This window comes from Ornithodoros turicata, chromosome 1 (genome assembly GCF_037126465.1).
Source record: "Ornithodoros turicata isolate Travis chromosome 1, ASM3712646v1, whole genome shotgun sequence".
NCBI lineage: Eukaryota > Metazoa > Arthropoda > Arachnida > Ixodida > Argasidae > Ornithodoros > Ornithodoros turicata.
In genome coordinates this window covers 88,821,777-88,842,089 of record NC_088201.1, presented here as the reverse complement: position 1 = coordinate 88,842,089, position 20,313 = coordinate 88,821,777, and positions in this window count along the sequence as shown.

Here is a 20,313-nt window from a genome sequence, read left to right as displayed (position 1 = left end):
GTATAAAAATAAAAAATCTCCCCGCGGAATGATAGATGCCGTTACTTTGACACCAACACAAAAGGGACAGGATTCATCCGTGGTGTCGTTCGTGGATCGAGATAAGAAAAACAAAGTACGCTATCTCTTTCCTTCTCATTCTCAAGAAGTGCGAAATGCGGAGAGACCTCTGATTGGTCTCCTCAAACTGTCTCCCGCGATCATTGGGCAAATCGTTTGAGGAAACCAATGAGAGAGCGCTCCGCACTTCTTCAAAAAAGAGAAAGAGGGAAAGGGTAAATTAGCGGTCACAAGTCACAAACGACGCAACGGATGAATCTCGTTCCTTTTATGTTATTGGAAGGTAATTGCATCTTTCATTCCGCAATAGGAGAAATTTTTGCACTTGAGTGCCCCTTTAATTCATGCGATGAAAGGAAATGTAGAAAGGTAGCGCCGAGACTAAACTGTTAGGTTTCAGGCAGTACTGTTGACCGACAAACGTCATTCCGAGTGACGTAGGAGGCGGTAAACGATGCCCAGTCACTCGGTAAAATAGCGCATTTTTTTGTTTATTACTTCCTCTTAACTGTCACCTATATCTCGCTTTACGAAAGCTACGCCCAACGTCGCACGACCCAGATACCTAATTACTAACGCCAGCTACCTGGGTGTGCATGGAGTACGCCTAAAGGAACATCTCCACCTCGACGAATATAATAGCTCGCCCTGTGCTCGAGAAAGCCTAGAAACGTAGCGAATTCGGCTGAGTTTTTTGCAATTTAGAGTGCGCGTCACGTTCGGTCTCTAAACACCGTAACTTCTTACGCATCCTCACTTGGCAACCGATCAAGTGACGCAAGGCAAGTCGGCAGCCTTCCGAGTCGATGTTGACTTTCTAACAGTTAGCCAGAATGACGAAAGAGTGTCGATGCAACGAGACTCCCTTCGAAACTGCGTCGACTGATCTCTTTCAGGTTCCCCGAAGCCACGACAATTCCTGGCTTTGCGTCAGGAGAGAACTACGATCATGAGCGACGCCATGGTGGCCGATCTATGGATTAATTTTGCCCACTTCTGAGAGTTCTTTCACGTGCGCCGAGATCTGGCGTCAGGTGTAGCGATAGCATCTGGATAATTGTTGCGGAAACTTTCAAATATGATTTTTAAAAAGAAATCTGAAGAGTTTAGTTTGTGGTTTGAACTCCCATCCTCATTTCCATCGCGATAAGTTTGGACCTGCTACCTATTCTGTTCTATCAAAAAGCAGACATTTCCGGTGCGGTGGGTGGTGTTGCATCGGTAATGCTACGCCAGGGGTCGGGAACCTTTGCAATCCTAAGGGCTCCATTTCACTATCACCCCCTCGTCGATTTCTTTTTTTTCAGAGTCCGCAGAAGATATTTGAGACCATTTGAAAGTAAGTCTAAATTAGCATGCCGCAATTATTAAGCGGCCGAACAAGCTGAAAATTCCTTTAACTATTAATTTTCAAGCGTAGTGTACTCAAAGCTCACTTTTGCCTGAGGAACTCGCTTGCCGTGCCGCGCCCTCTCTCAAGCCAGCCCTGTCTTGGCTAACCTCTCTCATAACCCATATTAAACAAACAAACAAAAAAAAACCTCTCCTCAACCCGGTAACCAACAACAACTCCTAAGCACCTGATTTTTTGTCCCGGTCTGCGCTTGACCGCAACAGCAGCGCAACTGGGCCCCCCTTTGTTGTTGGGTTGCTTTCTTGTTATGCTCGAACTTACCCTACAAACTATTCCAATTAAATTCGCAGCCAGCTATATTTATGATTGAATTTGATAGCGATTTGATTTGATTTCATTGATAGCGAGCGATTTCGCTGCTCAAGATGTCGATGACAGATCTTTACTTCTTGACGTTGCTCGCCATGCCTACGGGCGTTGTAGGTATCTTAATAATAATAAAAAAATAATATGGTGCCACCTGTCTCCTATACTTTGTATTTGAATCAGAATCGAAACCTCTATTCTCGTAGCCCCGACTTTATGTACTTATAGGGTTTCAGGGTTTCGGGTTTTCGGAGTTTATTCTTAGCCGTTACCGGATGATGTTTCTCGGAGTTTATGATTTACAGCTCAGTTAATGTCCGTAATTCCGAGAAAACTCGACGATGCACGCACAGTTGCGCAGCAAACAACACAGTTCTCACATTCATTGCTTCAACACTAAAGGCACAAGCTTAACAATATGCATTTAGTGCGGCGCACAGTGAGGTGTTCCGCAATTCCAAATGCACCCTTTCCGTGTGCAGTCCTCACTGCGGCAATACTTACATACGACAACCTCTGCACCGCGATCGCGGGACGATGTGAACTCCTCGAAATCAGGGTACTACTTGACGTAGTTTGCGTCCCATCGTGTTGTCAGCACTGCAACTAGTTGCCCTTTTCAAAAGACCACTCCGTATCACCTCGGTTCGATGCTTATTTTAGTGCTTAGGTCACGTGTAGGACAAGGAAACCGGGAAACAGACTGGGGAAAACCGCCGGCGGTGAACCCTCAAGTGGTCGAGATGAACGCCGAAGAAAACAGTAGGTCACGGAAACCATTATTATGTTGCGGTTAGGCCGGTATCGGAGGTCAGAAGAAAGCCAGGACACAAAAGGAGGCCAAGAACAATAACCCGGTTATCAGGGAAAACACTTGCCAAGCGGAGTTTTTTGGATTAATTTTACCAGAGTGCGTTTTTCGGATTTTTTCGGATAAATCCGAAAACCCGGAACCCTACTAATACACAAGTTTATACATATACCCCTTTATATAATACCCGCCTGCTGAAAAACACACATCGCAGCGACGTCTGCCGTTCCACAATAAAAGACACTCCATTGTCACCGGCCCGTCCCCTTCATTGAGCAGTTTGGACTAATCCGCTTGGCATCGACCTTTGCAGAACCTCCATGATCCATTATGTAAACAACACAAACCTCCGGGGTCGACTGATGTCTTCTTTGCCCGCCTTTGGTGACTGAGAAATTGTGGAAGAAGCTCGGAGGCGATAACGAGGGCAGTGTGATAATGATTTCGAAACATCGAATACGAAGGGAATGGTTATATGACCTAGACTGACAATGGTTACACCAGCTCCCTCTCCCACGTGCATTTTCTATGGCGCGCGATTTTATGCTTTTTCTCAGCAATCAACGGTCAAATTTTGATACCTGTGGTGTCGTTGGAAAGAGGACGACAAGACCTTGGGTGTGTACGGCCCGGAATTTTAGAATTTGTCCTAGGCTGTTTGTGGATACCCTCCAAACTTTGATCATAAAATAACTGAGAACGATTTTAAAATTCCGTTCCCCACATGTTACAGATCTCGTCGTCCCCTTTCCAGTAAGATCACTCGCATTAAAATCTGACCGCTGGTTAAGGAGAAAAAGGTTCAAATATGCGCCGTACAGAATGCATGTGGGGAGAGGGAGCTGGTGTGCCCTCTGAAGTGACTCTAATGTAACTGACGCGAACAGGCTGCATAACCGAACGGAATACAATATGGAGCACTTTACAGTATGTACAGGTGACACGTTAGTACGGCTTGGGACAAACGTTCACGGAACACGGCACTGACGTATTTCTTCATCGGAGCGGCCCCCTGCTTCCATTCAGGAAGACATTGAATAAAGGACAGGTGACCTGCGATTCAGTCCATCTCTCAGTATGTGTATCCGCTCCTGTTTGCTGCCAGGGTGTCGCTCCAATGCAGAAACGCGACACCGCGGTGTTCCGTAAACTTTTGTCCCAAGCAGTACGAATCTCCGTACGAAGGAGCACTCTGTTCTAGAACCCCTCTTGTGGCGTTTTTAGGGTTATGAGTGCAGCTTCGGAGCTATTCCAATAAATTCGGTTTGGAGAAACATCGCCTCGATTCGAAATTCGAATATAGCATCCATGCTCGCTCCACTATTCGAAAAATCCGAACATTGGCACAGCCGTAGGAATGACCAAAATGATCAAAAGCTCTTGAAGGATTTGAAGAGTCCAGTGATTGAAGGGGCGCACCGAGAAACTAAATGACAGACATTCTATATACAGGGTGTCCCAGCTAAATTCGAACAGATTTTTTAAAAATATATAGTATATCACTTTTTTCGAGATGAAATCAATTGCGATATAGCATATACTGAAGGGGGGGGGGGCGAATATGTTTATTGAAGAAAAAAAAGCGGGGAAAGGTTAGCCAGGCGTAGGCTGATTTGCTATTTCTTCCATAAAAAGAAAGAAAGAAACACACACACACAGACAGACACACAAAAGGGCCTTCGAGGCTGGACGAAAGGCCGGTGGCACGGAGAAAGCTCAAGAGGGTAGTCGTAAGGGCACTCCTTAGGAGGGCATTACCAAACTCCCAAGGCAATGTCTTGACAAAAGCTACGAAGTTGTCCCAATGAGAACATTTGGTCCTTTCGGTCACCCGATACTGGAGCCGTTTTAATAACAAAAATCCGTTCGATAGATCGTCCGCAAAAATTCGTGAAGGAACACCTTTTTTTTCTTTATTATGTTCATTGCGCATCTGTGGAGACGCGACTTTCCTTCACCCACAATGTGAGAGGGTGAAAGAGCACACTATAGCCTATTGCGTCCTGGAAAAAGATTAAAAGAAAACAGAAAATGCAACCCAAGATAAGGGCAGTTCCGACAGAGTCACCCGATACATTTGTTTTTGTTTTGGTTCCGCAAGTTCTTCAGCAATCTTCGACGCATGAGGTGCCACTGTGCTCGTTCACCCTCTCACGCTGTGGGTGAAGGAAAGTCGCGTCTCCGAAGATGCGCAATAAACAAAATAAAGAAAAAATGGTGCTGCAATTTTTTTTCGGACGATCTATGGAACGGATTTTTGTTCTGAAAACGGCTCCGGTATCAGGTGACCGAAGGGACCAGATGTTCTCATTGGGCAACTTCGTAGCTTTTATAATTAAAAAGTTAATTATTGAAAGTTAATTAAGACATTGTCTTAGGAGCTTGCTAATGTCCTCCGAGGGAGTGCCCTTCAGCATATGCTATATTGCAATTGATTTCATCTCGGAAAAAGTGATGTATATATTTTTAAAAATATATGTTCGCATTTAGCTGAGACACCCTGTATATACACGGAGTTTTCTTTAATCACTTGCCAATGTTTTTTGTGAAAAAGCTATGAGAACAGCATACATATAGTTTTTGCAGTTGAGTTATGTAGCCAGGTGGACATCCTCTCGCAGAGAGTATGTAATTACAAGATGAGTAATTGCCTAAAATTAATTAATTAACTCTTTAATTAGGGGTTTCGGGCAAAGGCGAGGTAGCTGAATGGGAGACAATCCCCGCTAAAAGCCATTACAAAAAAAGAGAAAAACTCTGAAACGCGCACGTACGTGAAAATATCAATAGCCGAATTTGGATATGCAAATCTGCAGAAACGAAAACCGTGGCGCCCGGGAGCGCAGGGAGGGCAGCGCTCATTCCATGAGGGCCACATGCTTTGGAGCGATGGAGATGATTGGAGCAGAGAGTCGAACCGAAACGTTTGTCGGTTCGGTTCAGGTTTAGGTTCGACGATAAAGGTTCGGTTCCGGTTCAGCTCCAGAAGGCAACTATAATGGTTCAAACCGGTTCTTTCCAAACGGTTCGGTTCACGAACCGGTTTCGGGGCCACGGGTGCGAATGAAGCACAACAGGCAGGTTAAAGCAAACTTCCGTTTGTGTGGTACAGTGCTTGAAGTGTACAGGAAGGCGTCAATGGTCGTTCAGGATTTTGAAACTTTGTGCGATATCAAAGACAAGATTAGTAGTGGTTACAAGATGAGCATAACCATGAATTACCGCCTTGGGTTGACTTTCCCCGCACGTAGCTCATGTCGCGGGGGTTAACTCACCCACCGGGTTGTTCGCAGAATCTCGCCAGGAACAGGCGCCAGGAACATCTCACCAGTCAACCCAGCCAGCTACCTTGGCCTAAGTCATTTAAGTGATAGAAATAATTCATCACCAGTCGGAGTCGCGAATACACGTTAATCACCAAAACGACGCTTCATGGTAGTTGGATTGCAATGGTGCCACCACAAGCGTGCTCTAATGGAACTCTCTATGCAACGCATTGACAAGCGGCCGTTCAACCTAGCGAAGATCCTCGGTCCGTGGTCGAACGCTGCCCACCAGACGCAGGGCCTTCGTCTTCTGGCGGAGTACTTGTGCTCCACCGGTCTGGCGACGGCTCTTTGAAAGCCCCATCATCATCCCTTCATCCTCCCCCAACGCGAAATAGGGCAGTGTACCGCCTCAGCGGCGGTGAATCGCCCACCCCATCACCATCCAATGTATGTGTGTGTGTGTGTGTGTTGCAATGGTGCGATCCTGAGCTCGGCGTCTCTATGTAAAAGGCTCGTTATTGTGTCAGCACCGACCGCTGCCGTGCTACCATGTCGCGTTAGAGTGAAGTGTCTGTGGAACAAAGACAAAGCAAGTACAAACAGAGGGTTCGACTAATTTTCGACCCATTGTCGATTTTTAAATACGATGTCAATATGATTGTTTTTTGCTTCTTTTATTTCAAATCCACAAAGAAACCCAGCTTGGCATGTTCTTTTCATTCTGACCAGCATGAGGGTGGCTGGCGCTTTACTTTCTAATACCCTAGTCACGCGGCAAACTTAATGGATTAAACGGAATGACAGTAACTTCACCTCCTAACCAACCGTCATCTCGAATGACGCCGTTCTCTCCCCTGATTTGTTGAAAACAGTAGGCGTACGCTGAAAGATGAAAGTCACTGAAAAGGTTAGGTTAGGTTAGGTTTCATCGTTAATTTCTTACGCAATTTGAGGCCTTGTATGTGATTGTCCCTTCTATGTTGGTCCAGCCTCAGAACATCAGTTCTCTCAAGTAGGCGTACGCCTTTTCTGTTACAATTATGTCCTGCATAATTGTGACAGAAAAGGTTGTAACAAAAACTTGTGACAAAAAAGATATATAGATTCATGTGTACGTCTTAGACATTAGTAGTCCTAACAATTTTCAGTTACTAGCTTTGTTGTTGTTACTTCGTGACTCGAGAAAATCCAGATCATTGTTGCAGGGCACGACTTTTTCGGCAAGCAAAAGGAAGTCTACGAAGGTAATAAATGAAGAAAAAAGAGGAAAAAATTGTTTTTACGTTCATGCACAACATGCAAAGTTCCGCACTTAATTCCGTGTGAACCGTTATTTGAACCGGTAACCGGTATTTTTTTATCGGTTTAGTTCCGGTTCAGCTCCAAGATGGCGTCGACTCTTTTGGTTCGGTTCAGTTCCGGTTCGGCCAAAAATAACGGTTAATAACGGTTTTCGGTTCAGGTTCAGGTTCGGTTCGGCTCTCTGGATTGGAGTAGGTGATGATCTGCTGGCCAGTTCAACCTCCTTCCGGCTCAGATAAACCTCCTATGCGTGATAGGTACCCGTTTTGCGCTGTTTCGGTTCTGGCTCGTTTGCATAGCGAAATTCGGCGATAGATATTTCACGGCACCCGCTCGTTTCAAGATAAAAAAACAAGGCTTTCAACAATTATTGTCTCCCATTCTGCTATCTCGCTTTTTCCGGAAATTCCCCAACTAAAGAGACAATTAATGTATTTTATGTAATTAGTCATCTTGTAGTTACGTACTCTCTTCCACAAGAAGTCGGCCCGGCCGTATAACTCAACTGCAACAACGACGTCTATGCTGCTCTCATCGCTTTTTTTTAAATCAAAATGCTGTAAATAATAATAATTGAAAAAAACACCCTGTATACACGTTGCACCGTTTGCCGCGTGGTAAAAGGAAAGAAACATGCGACAGAACTTAGAATCTCCGTTTTAAGTTGCGCAATACGGACAAGAAAATAAAAGTCTCAATTGAAGTAGTTGAAGTGGATTATTCTGCACCTTTTTTTTTTTTGCCAATGTTGGGAATTTTCCGTATTTCAATCCTACTGGCTGTTTTGTACCACCAAGGATTCCTCTTTATGCACAGATTCGGCTATGTTGCGAACCAAAAGCATTCTTTCCTAAGTCTTTGGTGACGAGCCTCTCTGCGTCCTCCCCTCCCTTTCTTTCTTTCTTTTTTTCTTTTGTATGTATGTTCCCCTATTCCCCTTTCTGTATATTCCCCTAACGTATGTTCCCCTATTCTTTCAAAGCCACGTCTTGCCCTGCTTCTATGCTTGGGGCAGCGTTATACATATCCACGAGCTTTTGTTTCTAACTTATCTTTTTAACAATATCACTGTGAGAACAACAACTTTATTTCGGTGATAATCGATGGGGTGTTACTCTACCCCATTGCGTTCTGCCTCTTGCACTATAACAACGACGCAACTAGTGAGTCAACTAAAGTGTACCAAACAAAGGAAAACTCTCTTTTCTTGTGTTCAAGGCGGATTGTGGAGTCTGTATACAGTACCTTGAAGGCGTGACATTATTCTCTACGTGTAAATCTACTCCCAGTTATTATAATGCGACATCAATTTCACAGCATCGAGAGAGTGAATCCCATCGTTATTACCTTTGTTACCTTGAGCCATCGTGTTGTGTTTTGTTTTGTTATGTGTCTTTGCCCATCGCTCATCAGGCTTGCCTATCATGGAGTTTATCCACCAGCTATCCTGCATCTACACCATTCGGTCTATTACCTTCGCATATTTCGTAACTTGGTCAACTTCAACTTCTCTTCACCCGTAAGCTGGTCCATAGCTCACCGTCGTAGTCCACTGTCCGCACCCTGATGAGTTTGATATTCAGACTCGTCGCATACTTACACACTTTTGGCCTTGGCTTTACGCGTAAAGAGCGTAGTGTGGGAGTGGGGTCAGCATCATCTATAGTTGGCCCAGCTGAGTTTGGAGTTGTTGCTACTGTAAAAAAACAAAAAACAAAAAACAAAAAAAAAGAACATTGACGGACAACGAACAAGAAACAGAAGTTGACGATGGCCATAAGGTGTTTGATCGCGTGGGTGTACTAACGACGAGTGAAGCACGATGTCCCGAAATCGGCTGGTATACTGCCTGTGCCATTTTAGGGCCATAACCGATGACCACCTCGTGGCAGGCGAAGTTTTGCTAAACGGAGTCTCTTCACCTGGATCAGCACACCAGGATACAATCTTTCTTCGTGAGTCCGACAGCTGCAATAGACGAAGGACAGCAATCGAAGTTCAGTTGTTGTGAAACGCTTTCATAGGCACGAGAGAAGTCGGAGGATGAAGGGGAAGAAGAAAAGATATTGCTATGGCAAGATAAAAGGGTTCGCGAGACAGACTTCAACCTTTGCCGGACGCCTTATCGGACGCTTTGAAGCGTTGTCGTCTACTCCTTTAGGGCAGCGTCGGCCGTTTTGTCTCGAGCATCTCCATGTAGGGCATTTTGATAATGCGTTGAGTGACCTCTGGTATGTAGCGAGTCCACGGCTGTAAAGGGAGAAACGGGACTGCGGTTACGCGCCCGTGTTCCATTGGCAGGGATAGAAACATAGTCTTCGAGCCTAGTACACGATGCCTTCGGGGACGTACCCGACTGCCGGTTTCGCTTAGGCCCCTTCGCCTTGCTCAGAAGAAAAGATGACACTTTTGTTTCGTCCCTCCGTCTCTCGTGTAAGACTGCGCTCACGTGCAGTAACTTTTAGCACCAACTTGAGTTGATGCCGACGGAGCGAACAGGCGCCTCGGGCCGATGGATGGAAGGTCGTGATCTACAACTCGTCCCATGCAGTCACACTTGCAGTGTCTACGAAGGTTCGTATTTTGAGTAGCGTTGGCTCAACGGCCTGAGGTGTAAAATATTGCCCCTCACTAATGAGCACGGATCGGACTTTCCAATGCTGGTTCCAAGTCCGTTACGACGACCATGAAATAAGTAACCCGTCTGTACGAGGTCAATGTTCAACGTCTCCAGAAATGCGCCTGTTTCGCCACTGCTAAATGGCACAAATAAAGGCAAGGAGAGGACGGATTCTTTCTCGCGAAACGTTCCGCACGATGTTTTTGTCACTCGACATGTTTGTTCTTCGCGTTTATTGCGGACGGTGTCAAATCAGAGCTGGCGCAGTAAAGCAGTTGCTTAGTAGGTGCAACGCGTCGTTCGCCCGGCCTACTTGGCAGGCAAACAGCTTGGCACGCTATCAATGGAAGACGAGGAACGCACGTGTCTCGAGGCGTTTGTGCAACAAATGGACATGGTCTGCTCCCTCTGTGATATCACGTGAACTTCTAAGCTTACGATCAATAGTTGATGTTTTATGGCGCATAAGCGACTACGATTGATAGTCTACTGATGACATCAGGCACGACATATTCCCCAAGTCACAGCACATTCACCGGCAGCAGGAGCTATTATTTTATCTTAAAGTTAATATGCTCTATAGGCTCAACTCAACACGCGTTTACATGAATGCGACAAAGGAGTATCGTATGGGATTATCGCAACAAATCATCTATGACTGGGCCACGTCAACCAGTGCACTGGTCCGAATAGGTGCAAGGAGGTGTGATAACCCGACACTACGCGATACGATGCCCTTCTGTCGCATTCATGTAATCGCTGTCATAGCTCGGCGTTTCGGGCCTTCGAAACTGACGATCACAGTCATCTGATAAGGCGTGAGCTCGGGCCCTGCTACGAACTCACGTAAAGGTCGACATGGCGTATCGGCGAGCTCGATCATGCCGCATATTAGTGTACCCACCGGGTAACATCACACTTGTAAACAGAGCAGGCGTGATGTTATCTGGTGAGTGCGCTAACATCCGGCATGATCGAGTTCACCGGTACGTCATGTCGACCTTCACGTGAGTTCGTAGCAGGGCCCGAACTCACGCCTTATCAGATGACTGTGATCGTGAGTTTCGAAGGCCCGACACGCCGAGATATGACCGGTACATGTTCGAGGTACAGAGTATCAGACAGAGCCTTTAGGCATGATTGTCAAGTGGCTCTTTGGATACACACATTGAACGTCCATTCAATTTCTCTCAGAGTATACAAACAATGTACATCTATGTACAGGGCGATTCATTTCGATATTGACGCGTTCGTGTATCCGTGTATTCCCATCTGAGGTGCCTATACAAAATGAGACGAAAATTAAGTTTCCGGATGGAAGCCTTAAAAGAGCGCCGCGTAACAGGAACTAAACACACACACACACACAAGAGTGTAAATCTGTGGCTTTTTTTTTTTCTCGTTCTGTCTCAGAGGTTTGATATCACAAATTCACAATACATGTCTATTTTGATTGGTTAGTGGGACTAATTAGTGAAAATGAATTAAGGCTTCCATCCGAAAGCTTAATTTTGACTCATTTTGTAGGTCATATTCAGCTTGGAATACAAATACATACAGTTAGTAGTTTCAACAGTTCGGTCAGAGTGGCGCACCCTGGCATCTTCCACTTCATAGAGGCACTGAGAAAAGAGCCGCGGAAAGCGAAATTTTTCTCGAATCCTTGTTGCGAGGAGTGGATGTGACTAAAGTGACGAGTCACACAAGTCACAAGTGTCACACGTGTCACAAGTGTTGGACACAAGAAGAGAATAGACGCTACGTCGTCTATACAGCTGACGGAACGAAGCGAGTACGAACGAATGTCTGCGCGGCCGTTGCACATCATTCGAAATAAATGCTTTTGAACGAAACTTGCCGCAAAATCTTTGCATTCTAACGTAAAGAAAGGATACATTCTCCTCGAAATATCGGTAGTCTTATACCAGTGATGATGCAATAAAATCTATGCGTTGAAAACTTGAAACCGAAACCAATACTTCATTCGCGAGAACGGTGTTCTCTAAAATGTGCTCCCTATTCTCTAAAACGTAGTTGGATAAAACGAGCCTTCTTTTCGCTGAAGCGTAATTCGGGAAAGTGTAACTTCTTCCCGAAAGTGCTGTTCTCCAAAACCAGGGGGCTTAATCACTTCCATCGTTCGCGAGCCAACGAGGGGCGGAGCTCTCGTTAACACGAACACGTTTCACGTGACGCCTGACGCGCGTTTTTCGTTAACGCGACAAAGGCGTAATCTCTTGCTCGCGTAATGACCGACGGTGTCGTCTGCCTAACGAATGTGTTCACGTGCTCACAGGCTTCATCGCCTACATGGCTATGATCTAACGAGGCGCGAGGCACTCGGGAGCTCGAGCACGTGGTGTATGACGCGCTCTTTTCGTTAAAGTGACAGGGGCGTAATCTGTCGGTCCAGTTACGATCGAATGAGATCGTTTGCCTAATGAGTGGGTCTACCCACTTGTTGAATGTGAAACATCTTCATTTGGAGATTTGCAGAAACGGAATTTCTGCAGAAACGAACATGTATTGCTCCACGACTGTGTACAAAATGACATGCTCCCCCTTTCATCGTATTTACACCAGTGGTTACATGAGGGCTGTGAGATATTCTCGAGAAGATGCAGATGAAGACGAGAAAGAAGACGAAGACGTGACAACGACAAGCCATAGGCAAGCCATAGACAAACCATGCGAGCTATCCAAACAAAATTAAACAACCTCATTGGTCGACAAGATTGCAGCCTCGTTGGCAGCTGTAGTTGGCAGCGTCGAGACTGGGAGGTACCCGGGTTCGAATCCCGGTGCCGGCTGTGCTGTCTGGGGTTTTTCCTGGGTTTTCCTCAGACGCTTTCAGACATATGTCGGCGCAGTTCCCTTAGAAGTCGGCCCAGGACGCACATTCCCCCAGGGCGTAAGTCGTGACGTTGCCCACATACGTGAGGCCGACAACGGCAAGCCCTATCACCACCACCGCCACCACCACCACCACCACCTGTAGTTCGTTCAGGGCGGTGACATCACAACACGTAACGGCTCGTTACGAGCACGATAGCCTCAACGAAGAAGCTAAACGAGGAGCAGAGATTGTGCCACAGCAGAGCGTCGGTAAGTTTCTTCGTTTCGTTACTCGTAACGACTCGCTGACGTTGAAGCTGCCCAAGAAAGATGGCGGAGTGATTCTTCGCTTGGGCGATCACACAAGCGGCTAACTGTGCCCCATGGACGTGATGGCGTCAGGATGCCTTTCAACTGGACGAGACAGATTTTGTAAAGTTCTTCCGTCCGCCAAAAAACGCTCTCCGTACCGTTTGTGAGGACTTTCGACCGTGTACTTCACACCGTCTTGATAGGTACGGATGTTGTGATGAACAACAAAGGCGAAATGAATGCATATAGTAGCGTTCGAATTGTTCTCTTTAATAGTACATTGCGGACATAGTGTTGATGTAGTAATGAACGTGAAGAGTAAAGGATTCTGTGGATTTTCTGAGGTCGATTGTCTTGGATAGTTCCATAACATTCTCTTGCTTCGCGGTGCTAACATGGAATTAAAACAGTTCACTAATGTTCTGTTCAAGCTCACTATAAAAACGTTGCACTGTGAATTTATTTTATTTTAGGCGTCAGGATGCCTTTCAACTGCACTGTAAACTGAAAAACACCCTTATGGGTGTAAATGGTTTGCCTTATAACTCACACCACTTTTTACACCGTATGGTCTGGAACACCCTTTTTAGAGGGTGTATTCTGTGTAAAACACCCTTTGAAGGGGTGCTTTTCCTTGATGCCTTGTTTTGCCCCCTTTTAGGAGGGTGTTTAACACTCTTACACCCTTTCGATAGGGTGTATCCCGCGGCAGCATGCCGAGCCATGCAGTCCGACGTTTTTGCTTGTATGGTAACAACCACCCTAGAGACGGCACAGTTCCAGCCGTGGTTCCACCGCAAAACCTAAACTGGAGCGCAGCGCGTCACTGGCAGCCCTCATCGTCCTAGCAACACTGTGAGTGAGCAAAAAAAAAATTCAAATAAAATGAAAGCAAAACAGTTGGACATGCGTAAGGGAAGAGGTGAAGATCGCAACATCGTAACGCCGTCCGTGCTCGTGAAATGAGCGGCGTGACGATGCTGCCATCTTCAGACGATGCCAATAATGAGCCCGGGCACCCTCGGTAGCCTAAATTGGCGTACCAGATTGATCATATACTGAAATACAGTTCGTTGGAGTACGTTCGCTAAGCTTAGTGCGACAAACCTCGTCTGTAATGGTGACGAAAATGTGTCTTTGCAATTAACACATACGCCTGTAACGAGTCAAAGATATCAGCGACCTTCCTGACATCCCTCCCTGTCAAATATTGTGTTTTCAACTCAAGTTATCGTCTATAATGTGATTGCCTAATGAGCGGCGCTGTCAAGCCAATGTAATTTTTCTCTCACGAATGAAAACACCATTTTCAACACCAGTGTAGAAAGGGTGTACCTATATATAACGTAAACACCTTTTTCGACACCATTGTTACTTGAAGGGTGTAAAGACAGGTGTAAACGCATAAAAACACCCTTTTTGATACAGCACTTTTTGTAATAAAGAGTGTATTTTCTCATACATCTTTTTAGCACCCTTTTTGCAGCCTTTGGTTAACTTTGTGGAATTAAAAAAGGCGTATTTGCTTAAAAACACCTTTTTTTACCCAGAAAGGGTGTTTTTGAATTTACTGTGCGGACCAGATAGATTTTGTAAAGTTGTTCCATCCGGGAAGAAATGCTGTTCGCACTATGAAGCCTGACAGTAAGGCTGCGCGTTGTACTTCCATGCTTGAAGGAAGAACTTGCATAAGGTTAATGAAATAAGTGTACAGGTTGAGGAGAACGGGCAGCCTCCTCCTCTTTCTTCTTTTGTTACTTCTGATACCACTACGTCTTTCCTTTCTGGTCTCGGACTCCCACGTGCCCTAGAACTCAGCACACACTAGTTCTCGTATCATACTTAAGATCATTCTCACCCGACACCATCGTCAGGGTAGGAAAATGGTTTACAATTTTTTGCGTACTGCTCGACGATTATCCTTACAGTGACGTACATGTGTGTTCATTATTTTCACACGACTAGCGAGCCATATATTGAGACGGGAAGAAAAATAAGATGATGAACGAGCCTGGGAACGTACATTGGAACCCAATGAGCATGTATGAGAGCACAAGAATGCGAGCTGTCGGAAAAAGATGAAACAGTCCTATTGGTCGGAGAAGATGCAGCCTCGCTGCCAGCCTGCTCTTCGCGCAGGGCGGTGATATCACAACACGTGAGCGCTCCCAACGTGCAAAATAACCACAAAGAAGAAGCTTCACGAGGAGCACAGATTGTGCCCACAGCAAAGCATCGATAAAGTTGCTCGTTTCGTTAGCCTGAACGACTCGTTCAGCTGTCTCGTGCCGTTAAGTTGAACGTATGAAACGATTAAGCCCCCAGGCTCGCTAAACTGTGGGAGAACCACTTCACTCGATTCACATTCCGTTTCCCACAAAGTACCCACACAGAAAGACTAATACGTTGTGTTCGCCACCAGGTGTCGTTACAGCATTGATCGCTGTTTCGCTCACTGCACTACCACGATTCATGAGATAAAGGTAGTCCCATTTGCAAAGACACGTTGCTGTACTTTTCTGTCCTACATGACCCATAAAACGCATTACATCGTGCAGCTCTGGGCGTGTCGTTCATCCTATTGCTCACGAATGACACAGTGATGTAACGAACCTTTCGAGGTTCGAGTTCGCGAAAGTTCGCGAAATTCCAACTTTTCTTCAGAAAATTCGAAAAAGTTCGCAGAGCTTTCGACACGTACGCGCGCCGATCTCCTTACTGGGAGCGGAAGCACATGCATTACGACTCAAAAAGCCGCGAAGTACTTGTGTTATGTTTACATTATGACGTTCTATATTTTTCTGTGCGTTATAGTATATTTATTACACTAGCAAGGTGGATTAGAAATGTTGTTCTTCACTAAACCTTCCGTAGTTGCTAGTGAGCGCCTGTGTGGTGTCGTTCCTTCTTGGTCCCTCTCCGCGCTGCGCACGTTTCATCTTGAACTTGTACCGACTACCCCAAGCCAATGTTTTGTCGCGTTTGACAAATATTTCAATTTCAAGAGCTATATCAGTCACAGCATTTTCAACTTTTTCATTAGAAAGGCCAAGTCTGCGAACCTTTGCGAATCTTGGCGAATCTGGCTTGAAATTCGAAAACTCGTCGAACCTCGCGAACCAGCGGGTTTCGAATGCGCGAACTTAAGGTTTGCGAAAAGTTCGCTACATCACTAACATCAAACCACGCGAACCTGCTTGAACATCGCAAAAAATTCGAAGGTTCGCTGAATGATTCAAAACGCAAGGTTCGACCTCGAACTTTGGGGGTTCGAGAAAAGTTCGCGCCATCCGTAGAATAATGCGTGGCCTACGCAGACGCCGGCACAGTGAAGCGTATAAGCCTCTCGGTTTCAGACTGCATTCAGGACATACATAAATCCGAGTCACCGAGATTCGGTGGAGGCATAAACTGCTACACGACAGCGGCTCAGTATACTTGGTCAGTCGATCATCGCACCTATAATTAGTATGCTGCGCACTCACCACCGGCTATGCTGCATGCGCTGCGACTCTACCTCAAACCCAGCGGCTAACGCACTGGGGTGCCGGTGTTTGTGTAGGGCCAGGCAATGCGATCGCGTGTTGGGCTGTACATACATGCTACACACTCACGGCATGGACGATATCATCGAATGATTATGAATGCCGCCATACACCTGGTATAGGACGTATGAGTGTTGCAAATATACTTTACGTGTCATATAATCATACCTAGAGGTCTGCGCGGGTATGTAATTTTCAACCGGTACCGCACCCGCAGACAAGGTCTCATCACTCTGCGCCCGCACTAGTTTCGATAGAACTACTCGCACTCGCGAGTTGTGCGGGTATAACCGCGGATCCGCACTGCACTTGGGAGTGCACCGGAGCAGCACGAGTTCAGATACTACAGCAAATACAGATGCACGAAAGCGTCTGCGCACGTCTAATTGCACTTTTGGTATATCAAAATGCACACGTAACTATTGAGAAAAACGGTCATGAAATTATTATAAGACGTTCCGGAAGTCGAGTCCTTTACTATTTTGTTTCGCGAAAAAGCTGTTCAGAAAGAGCATGTCGTCCACTTTAGTTGGCTTGACAGCTGTCCTCCTCTCTTGTAGAATACACCCAGCCGTAGATGATGCTTAGCATCGTTTTTTTTTTTTTTTTTTTTTGTTGTTGTTGTTGTTTACTTTGAGTGTTATCTGTTTTTACTCATTACGTTTATTTTCTTTGTTTCTCTCGTTTAAAGTGCACCACTCATAAGGATTATTTCCGTTGGTGGGCGCAAATAAATAAATAGAAAACGACCTTTTCACTAGGCGCGCCCAGAGCGAGGATACTGTGTATAAACGCAGCAACCCATACTAACGAAGGAAACACTTTCTCGTGGTCTCTCCGCCATTTTAGGCGATTGCCATGAACTGTGTCGCGACCCCTAGTATCGTACTTAGAAGGCATGCATGCGGGTAGTGCTGGTACCTGCACTACCCGCGGGGGAAACGCTGGTGTACCCACGTTTTACTCGAGACCCGGATCAAGTGACATTTTATACCCACAAATTCGAAAATTGCGCGGGTAACCGCGGGTATACCCGCACCCGCGTAGACCTCTACTACCTTCGATCAATTCCATCTCTCCTTTTCTTGGGAGTTCAAATGGACCGAAATTGGCTAAAACGGTTTGCATCACTAGGGCAAAAGTCTCATTATATATTCTCCTCGAGTAAAATAAACTAAAAGTGTTCAAACTAAAACTCACTGGCAAAGCAAACATTACGGGGCAGCTCCCAAGCTCGTAGATTTTACGAGGGGCCCTTTCGACGGTACGACATTCTTTGTGGAATAAAAATGCAAACAGCCTCATCACAGTCATTCACGCATCAAAACAGGCACTGTGGCTTCATGTCGGCTCTGTTGACAGACAGACGACAGTTGCAGTGACAGACGATGACTCCAACCTTGGCACAGATCTAGAGAAGCCCTTTCATTCTCTGATAGGATGCTGACGCTTTGAAAAGTTTGTAGCCTTCCGCCAAACCTTGCTGTGATAGGCTCTCCTATTTGACGCAGATGTTCGCCCGTAACTGATGCACGAACTAAATAAAATTATGTACTATTCAGAAGAAGATGGGCGGTAAGTGGCCCAAACTCCCCATGAGCCACAATACCCGTCGGTGCACTCCACATAGCAAAGTGACGGACTTTAGGCCGCTTGATGCGTAGTTTCTCTTTCATGATGACGTCGAGACTCCAAGTAAGTGCTGGTAGGGTCGAATACGGTACCCCGTGGTGGTGGTGGCGGTGGTGATAGGGCTTGCCGTTGTCGGCCTCACGTATGTGGGCAACGTCACGACTCACGCCCTGGGGGAATGTGCGTCCCCCGGTACCCGGTGCGGTACCCCGTTAATGCACCCCATAACACGCTCCTAACCAACCATCATTTCGAACGATATAGCGATATATGATGTCGGTTTCTTTCCTCGTTTATGGAAAATGGGTGCCCTTTCTGGACGCTTTGCCTTTTTCATTAACCGTTCACAAAGCGCATACACTCGGTGTTCTCAACAAGTCGAGAGATCTGGAGTCCACGAGGTGTAGCCGCTTCCTGTGGGTCTCCTGACGTCAGAGCTTGACGCGGAAGTTTGTTCAATAATCACTATACGTCGCCAACCACGACACGAAGAAAAAAAGAGTTCTTTCTCACTCAATACTCTGGCGTGCTGTACAATGCATGCATGATGAAATGAACCATATCTATCAATGTGTGACAACCCCTTTAATGCATGCATGCAATAATTTACCTAACCCCTGTTACACAGGCTGTCCTCGATGATCATTGCAACCAATGGCCACTGAACCTGCGCGAAGCGTGCAACGTGGCAACTGCTCGAAGAGCATTCGATCCAATGCCCCCTAACATTACATGCTTGGTGGCACTTGGCGCATGTTCAATGGCCACTGGTTTCAATGACAATTGAAGACTGCCTGTGTGACAGAGGTATTAACTACGAAGAGTACTGCACCGGCCGCATTCTTAGGCCCAGGCTCGGCCTTCCTTTGGTTTACCCACCCGGGCCAGGTCCAAGCCTGAAGCATTTCTAGGTTTCCCGGCCCAGCTCAGTGTACCGGGCATTAAAAGTTGACCGTGGTTAACTAACAGTAGGGTAGCGTAGGCTAAATCCCTATTTAGTACCGGCGAAGTACGGGGCCCCAGCCTGGACCCATTGTGTCAAACCCGAGCATGGCCCAGACCCGCAAAAAGAAGGCACTATCCGGTCCGGCCCATGGGCCGGGCTAGGGCAACCCCGAGCCCGTGTAGAGCTCTATTAACTACGCAAAGTCTGTCCTTCTGCAACGACAACAACAAGTACACTATTGATGATGGGGGGGATGAATGTTCTTCTGCAAGTATAGTATTCTGTTTCGGGATATCCACGGATCCCAATCTAAAGCTTTTGCGTCTACTTACTGGGCGGTATGATTTTATTATTATTATTATATTTATTTTATTATTATTGGCATTTCAAAGCGTTGAAAACCACGCGGTTTGAAATTCCCGCGCAGAGAGGCGCATGCGTGACGCCAGTGCGGCGACCTGATGGCGACATGAGGTTGTTCCTATGAAGACATTCGAGTTCGGGCTTACTATTGGTTCCATTTTCGCGTGACTTTTTTATTATTTGTTTCTGTCGCCAGCCGCGGAATCGTTCGCGTCCTGCTTCAGAGCAGACGTGAGGAGGTGGGGTTCAAGTACAGAAAAATACGTAGAGCCGAGGCAAGCTCCCTCTGGGGACTACAGAGGGGTCTAAACACCAACGAACGGCGAAAGTATTTTACGAAAAAGCCAAGGAGTGCCAGTGCCGTCGCCAGGATTCGGACCATGACCTTCCTGATTTCTGGTCAGGGATGCTACAAATTACCAGCACGTACACTCACACGTGACCGTCCTGGCAGAACATAATGAAAACAGCACACGAACCAATGAGGAAATTCTTGTGTTTGTTCCTCCACGTGGTACAGGCTCGTTGTTGGCTGTCACGACAAATTACAAATGACTCTAGGAACCTGTCGACTTTGAGCGAAAGGACTCGGAGGAAGGCCATTCCACGCCAGACAATCCAATCAGGCCGCTTGACGATCTCAAACATTTATTTAAAAAAGTGCGTGTAAAAGGCCTATGCAGATGAGTAGTTGTGCAAAGTCCCAGCTCAAAATATATTTTCTCCAACGTTTGGAAGCCCCTAACAAGTAGCGTCAAAGTCAGAAAGGTGTACCTCGCATTCTCGCCATTTATTCGCTCGTGCTATAACCCATGAAGACCTGAGCATCCAAATACCGTTCAAATACAGGGTGCGCCACAAGCAGCGGGCCAGAATTTTCATAAATGCACATTATGTC